Raw genomic sequence first — 13,215 nt, 5'->3', positions numbered from 1 at the left:
CCTAAAAAATAAGTCACAAAATTTGATTGGAAACGTATGCACAAATTGTGTTTTTTTTTATATATATATATATATTTTTTTAATCGAGGAACACACAGCAAACACATAGAAAAACAGCGATTAAAAGTAAAACAATAAATGAGAACACACTGTGATGACACTTCAATTAGCGCCCTGTGACCAGGGAAACTACCCTATTTCAGCTTTTTAATGCAGTATTTATTAATGTAGCTTTCAAATACTGAGTTATAATAAAGCTGCAACCCTTGATATTATTTTTTAACTAAAGAAAAATGGAGGGACTTCATTAAAAGACTACAATTGGTATTACTGACTTCTGAAGATCCATTTTGTTAGGACACCCTAAACATTTTTAATGACTTTTGAAGTTATTTCTCAAGCAAAACGTATAAAGCTGTGTGTGATGTGCATTGAATGTTAATGAGAATTGGACAAAGACTTGAGTCACGACCCACAAGATTTGACAAAGGTGGACAGGATTTTATATCTGCCACGGACACCAGTGAAGATAAAAAAATCCTTGAAAAAATAAGTTCAGCTTGTGGGTCCAGATGACCCTACTTTTAATGTAAACATGCCTAGGATAGCACAAGGGTTGAAGGGTTAAAAACAAGGGGCATGTTCCTAATGTTCTGGGAAGATGAACTTCACAGATGTATGAGCAAACCCCAAAAATTGCAACAAAACAGTAAATTCATATTAATGCAGGCAAAATTTCATTCATATGACTATTCAGTATTACACCATGTTCAGACAAATGTGTTCCTAAAAGTGGAACTAATACCACAAATGAAACCAAAACCAAACAAAAACTATGTTGTGTTGACATGATTAGGCAACTCCCGTAGAGGCACTGCCAAAGGGGAGGAGCTCAGATCTGTGGCTTTATCAACACCATCACAGGTGTCAAGCTTGCAAATGTAAAAACAACTTATTCCGGCGTCTGCACATTTTTTATGTCCCTACATGTTATCTCAAATGACGAAAAGACAAAAAAAAGGAGTAGAGTAGTAAACATTTCAAAAATTTCAGCTAAATGGATTCACGTTCACACTTGCCCACCTGACAGGCAAGAATGAACGTGCAAATACACATGAGCCAAGCTGAGACCCTGTTGCACTATCTCGACAGAGTGGCAAAGACATGCTGGGGCAAGAAGAGACGGCCGGCCATATTTTTACCCAGCTTTCACAAGACATGTACACACCATATCACACGCTAGTTTTAAGCTGTCTAAACCACGTAAGATGATTCATCTCCCTCTGAAAAGCAAGTCCAAGAAATTCAAGAGACAAAGAAAAAGCAGAAGATCTGGTTTGTAACCACTGACATTCAGAACTTCACTTAAAGCCAAACGAGGGTTTGATTATGAGCATGCAGTTCTTCAATCTTAGTAATGATGAGAAAGTAAAAGACTATATACTGACTCAAATAAACGGTTGACATATAAACAATAAACTAAAAACCAAAATGACTTTTAACCCATTAACACCTAAGGTGTCGCCAGTGACGTTTAAACACAAAGTCTTTAACATACTGTAACTTTCAAACTGTTGATGCGATCAACAGTGATCTTCCAGTAGATTCTGAAGGAGAAACGCGTCACGAGCTGCTTTCTCCTTCAGAATATTGGAATTACATTGATCGTGTTAACAATTAAAAAAATTATAGTAAATTAAAGAACATGAACACTGGAGCTCCGATGTTAAAGGCGTATACTGTACTTATATAGTGCTTTTCTACCTTTCTTGAAAGCCCAAAGCACTTTACAGTCACTGACCCATTCACACACACATTCACACACTGATGGTGGCTCCGCTGCCAAACACTGGTGCCAACCTCCCACCAGAGGCAATTCGGGGTTCAGTGTCTTGCCCAAGGACACTTTGACACATGCCCAGGCATCGGCGGGAATCGAACCTGTAATCTTCCGATCAGGAGTCGACACACAATTTGACAAATGAACCAATTAAATTCAGATGAAACTAAATGTGCAATGTAAAATTCATCAAAATACAATACTGTGCATTTTTATTTCCACTGGTATGTTCTTGGCAGTAAAGAGTCTATGTGATATTCTCTACATTTTGGCTCTTAGCATACCTTAAAACATGTGTCAAAGTCCGGCTCTCCAGATGATATTATATTATCATCTTATTAACAACCCAATGTTTTCTTGCTATCATATTGAAGGAACACAACAATCATGGAGGCTGAGAGATCAGCTATAGAATGACTTCTGACTCTATTTATTAATCATAGCATGTTACATCACAAAGATGTCATCCTCCTCTCTCTCCTTTTGACTCAAGGTGTTGATCAAAATAAACATTACAGGATAAAATAACTAAGAATAAAGCAGAATAGACAACAAAACACATTGGCCAAACCCACTCTTAAACCTCAATCTGCCCAGACAGGCAAAGGGAACAATATCCCTCTGCATGGCCCACAACTTACTTTTGGATTTTGGCCCCCTGCGCGATTGAGTTTGACAACCCTGCCTTAATGTGTATGTTATTATTACAAAGACACGTTGGTATTTATTGAGAGTTTTATTATAGTGTTGCAAAAGATGTTAAATTAATATATTGTTTTTTTATTTTTTTCTAAAATAAAAGGTATTGAAGTACATAGTTTGTTATTTGTCTTTTTCTTCCTTGTTTTCACACATAAAAGTATTGATAAGAATACCGCATCATTAAGCAGTATCTATAAAAGTAGTAGTATCAATAAAATTGTAACTATACTCATCCCTGATGTTCAGAGTGAACGTAGCTTTAGATATAAATTCAGCATCACATAGTATAAATAATTCAGAATCAACTAACCAACTTAGTAGCGCAAAAACAAGCATTAAACAAAGAAATTCCTTTATCCTGATGTATTTTATTGTTTTTCAGTAAAACTGATGGAGGTAAAAGATAAGATAATGAAAAGTCCTTTACTTAGAAACAGGTCTGAGCGCAGAGTTCTGAGAAGTGAAAAGCTTAGCTATCTCAAATGCATCTTTAATACAGTGTTCTCTCGCTATATCGTGGTTCACCTTTCGCAGTCTGACTGTTTAGCGAATTTTTGCTTCAGTGCATTTTATCACAGCAAAGTATGTTCTGTGTCTTGATTGGCTATAGAGCATTGTCAATCAGTCTCCTTCATCCCTTGTCTCCTGCACAGAATGTGTTCAGCTTTCCAAACCTACATACTGTATATCTTCGATCATGAATAGATCTTAGATTTCCTTCTTTAGTACTAGACCTGTTCTTTAATGAAGGTTTAAACTTTCTCTGTCTGAGAAAAGTGTATGAAGTTTGTAGTGAGGTGTTTTTCAACTTTAAAACATTTGATTAAACGTACTTTGCAGGTTTCATTCATCGCGTGTTACTTTTAGAACATAATTCCCAGGATAAATGAGGAAACACTGGATAAACATAAACAATGAAAACAATGGTACAGTCCACTGCCAACCATCCAGTCAACAAATATGAGATGGGTTGAGTCATCATGACTGACTTTGGAATGATATGGTGGTATGGACAGGGTTCACTGGGCTTTACCTGCAATTTGGGGAGGGGTGGGGGCAAGGTGCCGGAACACAACCTCCCCTATTCTTCCAGAGCTTGGCTCAGTGTCGCAAACTGCTTTCCTGCTCCCGAACAGAGGCCAGAAATGACCCGGCTCCTTCACCCTCCTGCATTCATTCGCTGAGAGCAGAGCAAGCACAGGACAGGACAAAACCATCACCAGGTAGCTAAGACACACCCCACCGACACCAGGATTTGGTAAAGGACAGAGAAAATCACATATGTTAATTCACAACCATTTAGAAGGGTTAGGATACCATGCACGTACAGCAAATCACAGTGGGTAAGTGTTACTAGTTATCAAAAGCATCTTGGGATGTCAAAAGTAAGGTCAATTAGAAAGAGAGAAAAAAACAAGAAAAATCGGAGAAGAACTGTAAGAATAAGTGAAAAAATTGCACAATTATAAACAAAGAGAATAAAATGCATAAAAAGCTATTCCAGTTTGTTTTGGAATGGCAGCATGTGAAGCTTGCTTACCTGCCAACAAAACAGCAAGAAACCAAGAAAGGGTGGAAGATAAATGTCAGCAAGCAAGAAGGTTTATGGGTTTTAGTCATTTTAAAACTTGACATTTGTCACACATTTTGAATTGAAGAAGGAACTTCGTTTAGTAATGTTGTTTGTAATGCTCCAATGCAGTGAAGTATGTAACAGTTAACGCCTCCTCATACCAAGAACTCCTTAGCAGTGTCATAAAAGTATTTAGACAAGTTTAGATAACCTAAATGCCGTTAGTACCTTCCTCATGTTACAGTTGTTTTTTTTCAGTAAAGCTGGTTATTTTATTCTCATAGAAATGAGAAATCCGGGTCTCATAAATGAGGGAGAAGATCATGTGAACCTAAGCTCAGAGGGCACATTTTTTTGCCTGAGAGCCATAGTTAAGCTGCCTGACAAAAGTCCCAACTTGTTTCCTAATCAGCTTATTAGGGAAGGGCGAGTCGGAGACAATTGGCTCCTAACTGATATGCACTCTTACAGGAAAGTCATACCTCACATTTTTTACTGTTCAGATAGAAAAGTTTGTTTTTTCAATGTATATGTGGTTGTTGTCGCAGACTATTTACTTGGAATAGAAGTTATGTCAAGTGCTAAAATCAAGCCTTCAAAGAATGAAGCAACTCAATTGATGTTTAAAATGGTAATTCAGTTTAGGCACTGGCAACAGATGACCATACCCATAATTACATATATACAATTATTGCCACTCTATAGACCTCAACTACAGAAGAGAAAATTTCTTAAACCTAAACACCAGAAATGTCGTCAGCGATATTACACACTCTTTGACACACTGTTATGGTGCATTCACACCAGACGCACCAAGCGCAATACAATAGAGGCATCAAGTTTTAATGTTGAGTCAAAGCAAAGAGGCAATCTGACGCGGCGCGATTTAGCCGCCAGGCACAGCAAGGTTGAGGGTTGCTGCGTAAACAAATCAGGGATTCAGCTTTGGACATGTGACGTTTTCAGTGACTAGTTCAAAGGGTAGAAAAGGAGATTCAATATGGCAATTTGATGTGAGGATTTTTTTTATCTTGAACTTTCATCCTTTTTCTTAACGCACAGGGCCGCGGGGTTGCCGGAGACTATTGCAATTACTGCAATTAAGGTGGGATGCACCCTGGACAGGTCACCAGCCCATAGAGTTGGATCGATGGTTACGCTAGCCAGCCGCCTGGTGTACAGCTTAGCGAACTAGCAAGCTCCAACGCTCAGGCTCCGGCAGAGCTGATAGCGATCGCCGCTGCCCAGGCGCACGGCAGATGTAGCGAGGTCTACTGCCCAGGCTGGGGGTCCCTGGGCAGCAAAGCCCAGTCTGCTTGCCCACCAGCGGTTAGCTGCCTGGCACACATGTTCCTCACACGTTCAATGTGAATCAGCTGATTCTGACGAGGAGAAAAGGGGCTTATCATGTCGACTTTAGACCAATATGCAAAATGTTACTCACATCTAGTGTTGAAAATCGGCACAAAACAGCTATTTTATGAGACACAATCAGCCAATTTACGTGGGTTGTGTAAGAACTTCACTACTGTAAGTGTTGCATTCAGAAACCACTGGAATTACATAAATTGTGTGAACAGTTGAAGGGTCATTGTTGTCAAAAGAATGTAAACACTGGAGGCCTTAGCTCTAGGGGTTAACTCAGACATTCTCCAACAAAAGAAACAGGAGTAAAAAGAGCAGAAACAGCTAGATAAAATGTGTTTACAAGTGTTTTATGAGTTCCATTAGGTATGTCAGTCAGTATGTTAAAGAGTATGCTCTAAGTGTGACTCGCCTGAGAAACAAAAATTTGTTTCTACCTCCAAGTTTTCTGACTCACAAGGATCAGACGTACGCTACGTCCAAATAAAAATGACTGAATTTACAGTCTTCTGTGTGAAGTTTGGAGTCGTGCTCATTAGATCTTTACAAATGTGTAGAAAATAAAACTGCTGTTTGGTTTAAGTCAAAGAAGTAGCACAGAAACCCACATACCATCACTGTGATACAATTCCACAGCGTGTTGTGTCCTGTCTCAGCTGCATGAGGATGTCCTAAGAAGGCAGGCCTTTACTCTTTTATTTTGCTGCTGTCACACTGATTAGAATGTGTATTGCATAAAGGGAAAGTAGTCATAGTTACATTACCGTAATCAAAGAAAGATGCATACAGTATAATCTGTATTTCACTGGAAAACCGGGGTTACCAAAAGGACCAGCATGCAACAGAAATGTTTGTGAGATCAAGAGAATTTAAGATGAACACAGCTCTCTATTGGAGCGTTCCCAAAACATAATCTTTATTATGTTGAAACGTTTTAGTGTCCATATAAAGAAAAACGTTGGAGTCTTGGTGAGAAATGATGCCGACCCGCATGATCTCTACTGCTACTCGTTCTACAACTAACATTGTGTGAAAGGGTGTGGTTCTGTCTGAGAGCTTTGAGTAGCTTTTGCCACTCTGAGCCTCGGAATCACCCGCTGCTCCATTGTAGGATCATTAGTAGTGAAGCTCAAATGCATCTGGAAATAGTAATGTCCTGGATTTAAGCTGCCAAGATACTTACAAAAAAACAAAGAGTTGGTTTTGCAAAAATAAATAATAGAGGTGTACTAAAAAAGTTGGTTATCTTCTACATTTATTCTTGCATTTTTTCAGACAAAAAACTGCTGTCCTTTAATTCTCAGAGTGAGAATGAATGTTTTTAATAATGTAACTTTGTTCCAGTTACAGTATTTAAAGGGTAACACAACAAGACAGTTGGAGGCTGACTCCACTCTCAACCCAGATTTGAAAAATGCCACAAAAAAAAAAGGAGGGTGGGACTAGGGGAAGCTACACTGCGTCTTCAATAGATGATAGTGATAATAAGATATGTCTTTGGTTTCGCCACAGAACTTTCTGTGGATGTTGAGGATTTTTCTCTGTGTTTAATGGCTGCAACATGAATGTTACAAAACAAATCAACAACACCAGCGACAGGGGATACAAATTCTGGCAGGGGATACATATCTTGGCAAAACATCTGGTACAACACAAGGGTTTGCAGGACCAAAAGGGAGAGTAGTAAAATGACGCTAGCATCATAGCTAATAAAGGCTAACATACTAAGTTAACAATCTCAAGTGAAATGTTCATTGCAAATCCTATCACCAGGCAGGAGTTTGCTGGATTCAATGCCTAAAACACTAAACTTCTGTTCCCTAACTTCCCAGTCAACTGCAAAATTGTGAAAGCCAGTAGACAAAAACACCTACGAGGCATGCTAAAGCTAACACGCTAACAACCGACCGTTGCTGATTCAAAAATGGGCAGTGCTTTTATACTGGAGCTGCAAGGCATCATGACGTGAAACTTCAGAAATGATGTGGGACTTACAACTGTTGACCAATCACAAAATTCAACTGTACTACCTCGTTTCAACCTGTAGGGGGCAGCACACAGGTGGTTTTTGACTATATTTAGCGGAATTAAATCTGTTTATTTTAATTTGTCAAAAATGTGGCAAGGACCAACAGACAGAATTTTTAAAGCCCCATTTATAGAAGTCAACAGCCAAAAAATATTGATTTAGTGTTTGGTTACCCCTTAACTTATTTTGTGAACTCGTTTTTGCAGTTGTTCAATTATGTCCACACAGGAAAATAGGTTTTGTATCTCCAAACAAAATGTGTGCTCTGTTAAAAAAAATAAAAACACAAGAGCAAACCATCTTGTCCTTTTGCAATCTCAATTTGTCCCTTGCAAAAATGTTTTGGGTCTTCAGCAATATTTTTTTCAGGTCTTTAAAACATCTCACAAATATATATGAGTGTTTTTTTCTAGACCAGTACTTCCCAACCTTGGTGCCTGAAGAACACTGACCAGCTTTTGTTCAGTCCCACCCTGGTCTAGCACACCTGCCTTTGATGAGTGCCTTTATCAGACTTCTGCAGGGCTTCACAATGACCTGAAACTTAAGCAGGTCAATATGGACCAGTTTTTTTTGTGAGGACCAGTGATGGGAAACACAACTCCAGACAAACTCCAATTGCAAACTCTGACTGCTGCACAAGAATACTCAGTCAGAACTGATCACCCCTTTCTCCCACAAACAACCAGTCATTGTGTCACCTCTCATGAGACAATCCGATTGTATTAATCAGTATAACACTTTGCACTATCATTTTTGTCACTAAAACATGGGTTGACTTTATGTAGTCAGTCAATCAAGTCATAATATACCCTCATGACTGATGACTAAAACAATAAAAGACCTACCCTAACCCACGTCCTATCATAACCACTTGCAGTACGTTTTTGGATTTTGGAAGATGTTATGCTTAAATTTGATATCCGTTATGTTTGCAAAATAATCCAATGTCCTGAGTGATTTCAGATTTGTTCTTAAAAAAAAAGGGATGCCTTTTTTTTACATTCATGATCACAATTTTACTTACTGATCCTGCACAGAGCCTGATCTTAAATGACTTTGCAATTATGTAAAAATTAAGAAATTGAATTAAGATGAAGATAACTTTTTGCTTTGGCTCATTCTGATAAATTACTTAAGTTTAGTTCATTACACTCACAATGCCTTGTTTCTCATATTGATATGAGAGATTGGCTGTAGAAAGTGATCCTGTATTTTAGGTACTAAAATGTTATAACAGCGGTTTTATTGTTTTCTTGCCAATAGTTTTTGCCTGGTTTAATTTATTTAAGGGAAATAATACAAAACAGTAAACACCACCAGGTATTTCTTCATCGTCAACAGCACTTCAACCTATGACCTCTGCCCTCCAGAAAGTGACTGCCAAAGACTACTATTGTTAATACTGAGCTATATCCCTTATTGAGCAAACATCTATGTCAAGCCTCAAAGACTGCTGTCCTACTTTTTTTTTCAAACCTTTTAATTGCAGCTTCTCATTGGTGTAGGACACATGAGCCAGGTAATAGGAAGTACTCGGTAGCCTCAAGAAGACAAAATCCCATAGATTTCTATTGAGAAATAAACGGCTATTACTCAGTCGTTCTATTTGTCAGAAAGTTGGGATAGCCACCGCTGTTCCTGTGTGTCTACCTTGCTCCCCCCTCTTCTCAGCTGGAGCCACATACATCTCTCATCAGGGTGACAGTATAAAGCCCAATTCCTTCAGTCACTCTGTGCCAGATTTTCCACTTATTAACTCCAGAACAGCCATTTGGATGTGTTGGTTCAAAAAACCTCAGTCCAGTGCAATGAAATCCACTCAGCTCCCAATAAACTGTCATGCACCAGTTTGCTGTTTATGATCCATCCAGCCCGCTCCTTACATCGCATTCTCGCATCCAATACCTTTTTTAACATTTATCTTCTTGTCCGCTTAGTCCCGTTCAGGGTCGCGGGGGTGCTGGAGCCTAACATGTTCCTGCAAATCCTAATTTTTTTGTCATTATATTTATATTTTTTTTAGTTAAAGAGTTAATCAAGTTATAAACTGGGAAATCAGATACCTTAATAAAAGCATGTGAAAAACACTCTTTCACCTGCTGAACTTGCTTTCAAGTGGTTGAGGTGTGGAGTTCCAAGAACTCCCGATTGGCGAGAGTGGTTGCCATAGAAGCTATGATTCAGACTGACTGACCAATCCCTGCCTTCGGACAACATCTGGCTCCAACATGGCAACAAAATGGCAATTGAGGCAAAAATGGCCATTTCCTATGGGTGACATCACACTCACTCTGTCCAGTTCTCATATACAGTCAATGGGTAGAATGCAGATGTCTAAGGGAAAAGATGTCAATGCCCCTTGATTTGATCAGTCCTAAACTATATGGTTCAGTGACAGCTGATTGAAACTGATTAAGAGGATCATTTGATCAGGGATGGAGAAGTTAAAGAAAGTTATCCAATTTCCTTTCACTGAAGAGCTTTCTACGACAATCATTCAAACTGAAGTAAATAGCTGAAAAGATACCAGAGGCCAAATCAAACACCCAAAATATGGTCAGAATAACAGGGTAGGATTCAATTTGCCAGGATTTTTTTTTAAGTTAGCTGGAAAGAGAATGTTTTTTTTTCTGTTTTTCTTTTATTTCAACATTATATGGCTTAACACACATAACAGATCTCCTGCTCTAAGAGTACTGCTCGAAAATGCCAAATGGTGATAGTCAAATATTAACCAAATGGTAAAAGAAAAGCAGTAACATTTTGCTGCTGGGAGAACACTGCTACTCAAACATAAATCCACTTTTGTTTTCCCCATTTAAACACTAAACTCTGTTCCTATAAAACTACAAATAAATGCCTCCTATGACCCCCTTTTTTAAGATATACAAATTAGTATAACTATAAAATATATAGTAATCTAAAAGTAGATGCATACAGGGAACTATCTGCTCTTGCTACCCGAAAAAGCGGAGTAGAAATCTGGTCTCTCAATTTCGTGCCACTCAAAAACTCAAATATCTTAAGGAATCTGACAATATTTGATATCTGGCTATCATTTAAACGGGCTTGGTATCTGATTTCTTGAAATATCTGATTATCCAAGTGACATGCACACCAAAATCTGAATGCTTTAGTCAAAGTTAGGCTATTTTAATATTATACATGTGTCATACATTCTCCCTGCAAAACAAACCCCCCAAAATTAAGGAAAAGAAATGTGTGACCAGTAGAAATACAGATATCAATCATAACTCTGAAACGACCATGGGACAGGTGTAGAAAAAGGAGCAAACAGAAGACAACTCTGGCCCTGTCAGGACACACCCATAGTGTGCTCTGGAAACCCTTCATTACTGACTAAAATCACAGCCCAGCTTGGAACAACCGTAGAGCAGCAGCTATAGCGGACAGAAACAAAAAAGACAACAAACCCGTTTTCCCATCACTTTCAATGTTTCACTTTGAATGGTTAAGTTTCTGAACAATCACCTGTATGAACTTGTCTGTGTTGCAACAAGTAGTAAAAGCAGGGAATCTACGGTGTTTGTCCAGCAGAGTACAGAACACTCTTCTAAACTAGTCTATATGCTCCCTGTGTCCCTAAAATCAAACACAAACCTCAAATGGAGGCCAACAATCCATTTCTGTGATAATAAAACACTTGAAATGGAGCTGTGAAGTGAAGCAGCACAAACGTCTGTAACCTTACCACACCCAATCTCACGGAACAGGTTCCTGCTCACCCTTCACCCCACAAATTCCGTTCCTTTCCTTCACTTAAGAGAACAACGAAATACTATGACGATAGTTTTCAATATAGATCGAATACATACTTGGAAAACGCCGTCGTCTTTCGTCCCAAATGTCGGTACATGAGCGGGAATAATCACCTGCAGGTTGCACGCGGGTTCACGGTTTACGGACAGTGGGCGTTTCAAACATGAAAGGGAAAAAAAAGTGTGGACTTTCGTACTTTGTCACTTCCGCGTACTCCTCACCTGTTCAGCCCAAACTCCAGGGAGGGGGGCGAGGTTCGTCCCATTTACACAAACATAACAGCAGAGTATTCAAATATTCAAAATTCAACGAAACTCCTTTCAAAGAGTTGTATCTACGTTTTAATAATTGTTTTATTACGCTCAAAAGTTCATCTTTTCAAATTTAGGCACTTCCGTTCTACCTGCGCGAGATCCTTTGATGTTAGATTAAAAATATCCGAACTGAAGTGTTTTTCTCCACAAAACAATAGTAAAAATATCGTTACTTACCTTATCGTTGTAAATATCGTCTTGGTTCGCTCGGGCCTCGCAGACTGATGCTGCTCCGTCTCAACCAGGCACCACGGCTGGAAGAGGAGGGACGGGACAACTCACCCGCCCGTTCCAGACTGAGCCGTCCGCCGCGGGCAAGGTGCACTCGAGCTGCAGTCTCCCCTCCTCTCTGCCTTGGCTTGCTTCCTCTCCTCTGGGGAGGAGGGATGGGCAAGGGGTCCCCACGGGGAAGGACGGACCGGCGAAATGATAACCATTTCCACAGATATTAAACTGCTTCAGACACTTTTGAAATGGTGTAGCTCAACTGCTGTCCATTGAAGCTTTTTAGTATATGAAACTATTAGGGATGTAAAAGATATTCGATATGTATCGAAAAATCGATTTTTTTGAGTAACATTATTATCGGCTTAAAAAAGATGTGTATTGAAAATTAATCGAGCAACTGCAGTATTATTTTAAAACCAGAGATATTGATTAAAGGGTATGAAGTCAATCAAGAAGGTTTTCTTCCTTTTTCCTTTTTATGTACATGCAATCCAGTATGTATTGTTTTGATGTGGAAAAACAACTGTGGGTTGAACTTCATGAGACTAAAATGTGAATACATTTGCCATTTGATTCTTGTTTACTTGTTTGCACACAAATTTAATTTACACTTGTTATCTTGTAAGAAGTACAAGGAATCTGGAAAACTTTACCTGCTCTGTTCAGTACCAGGTCTCTGAGTCACATTGGTTGAAGTTCTGACTGAAGATATCCTGGATTGATTTTAGTTCAGTGAAATACATAGTACAAACTAAACTTATAGCAACCACAAATTATATGTACTGAATTCTTGTTAAGACTAATTGCCTGCTCATACTGCCATCCATGTCTTTTTTAATGGCATTTCTAATAAATATCCTGCAATTATATTAGATTTTTTCCCAGCATTTTTCTAATGTGTTGCTGATTTTGGCTGAATGAAAACTGTTTTTCTCCTTATCATTGTCTATGACGCTTTCCTGTTGCTTAGTTTACACTAAATTGATTCCCAACTTTTTTTAATCTCTCTTAAAGCCAAGCAGGACACCTGTTTAAAGTAGCAGCTGTTTAAGTGTTATGTTGCCCCCATTTGGTCACAATGTGAAACTAGTATCACAGAATGGTTGATAGATCCAATTCATCTTTTTCTAAAATAAATTAAGATTTATATATATATATATATAAACATTTTGAGATATTTAAAATTTGCCTCATCAAACTTACACCTCTTTATTATTTATAGATTACACATCTACATTTTTTTTTCATAGAATATGACACACATTTGCATTTAAGAGGTACAAATGTGACGATAAGAAGCACTAGTGAGAAACTATTTCCAAGTTTTTTTTAAGTTACAATTGTGAGCGTACCAATTGATTGTACCAATAGAGGTGTAGGG

The 13,215-nt window shown here is 38.5% G+C and overlaps 1 protein-coding gene across 4 annotated transcripts in view; it reads right to left on the bottom strand.

Annotated features, from left to right (window-relative positions):
- Nucleotides 1-11,936, bottom strand: part of ctnnd1 (catenin (cadherin-associated protein), delta 1) — a 28,208-nt gene extending 16,272 nt beyond the window's left edge. Inside the window, exons 1-2 of one of the 4 annotated variants that reach the window (XM_036211713.1) lie at nt 11,784-11,934; nt 3,576-3,722 (exon numbers count right to left, since the gene is read on the bottom strand). The gene's annotated coding sequence lies outside the window, so the exon portion shown is untranslated. Of the gene's footprint in view, nt 1-3,575; nt 3,723-11,348; nt 11,490-11,783 lie in introns of those variants that run through there. The other 3 variants (XM_036211711.1, XM_036211715.1, XM_024259872.2) reach the window with 3 other exon arrangements.
- Nucleotides 11,937-13,215: the final 1,279 nt, after the last annotated feature.

Source organism: Oryzias melastigma, linkage group LG1, assembly GCF_002922805.2.
Source record: "Oryzias melastigma strain HK-1 linkage group LG1, ASM292280v2, whole genome shotgun sequence".
NCBI lineage: Eukaryota > Metazoa > Chordata > Actinopteri > Beloniformes > Adrianichthyidae > Oryzias > Oryzias melastigma.
This window is presented reverse-complemented; position numbering and strand designations above follow the sequence as displayed.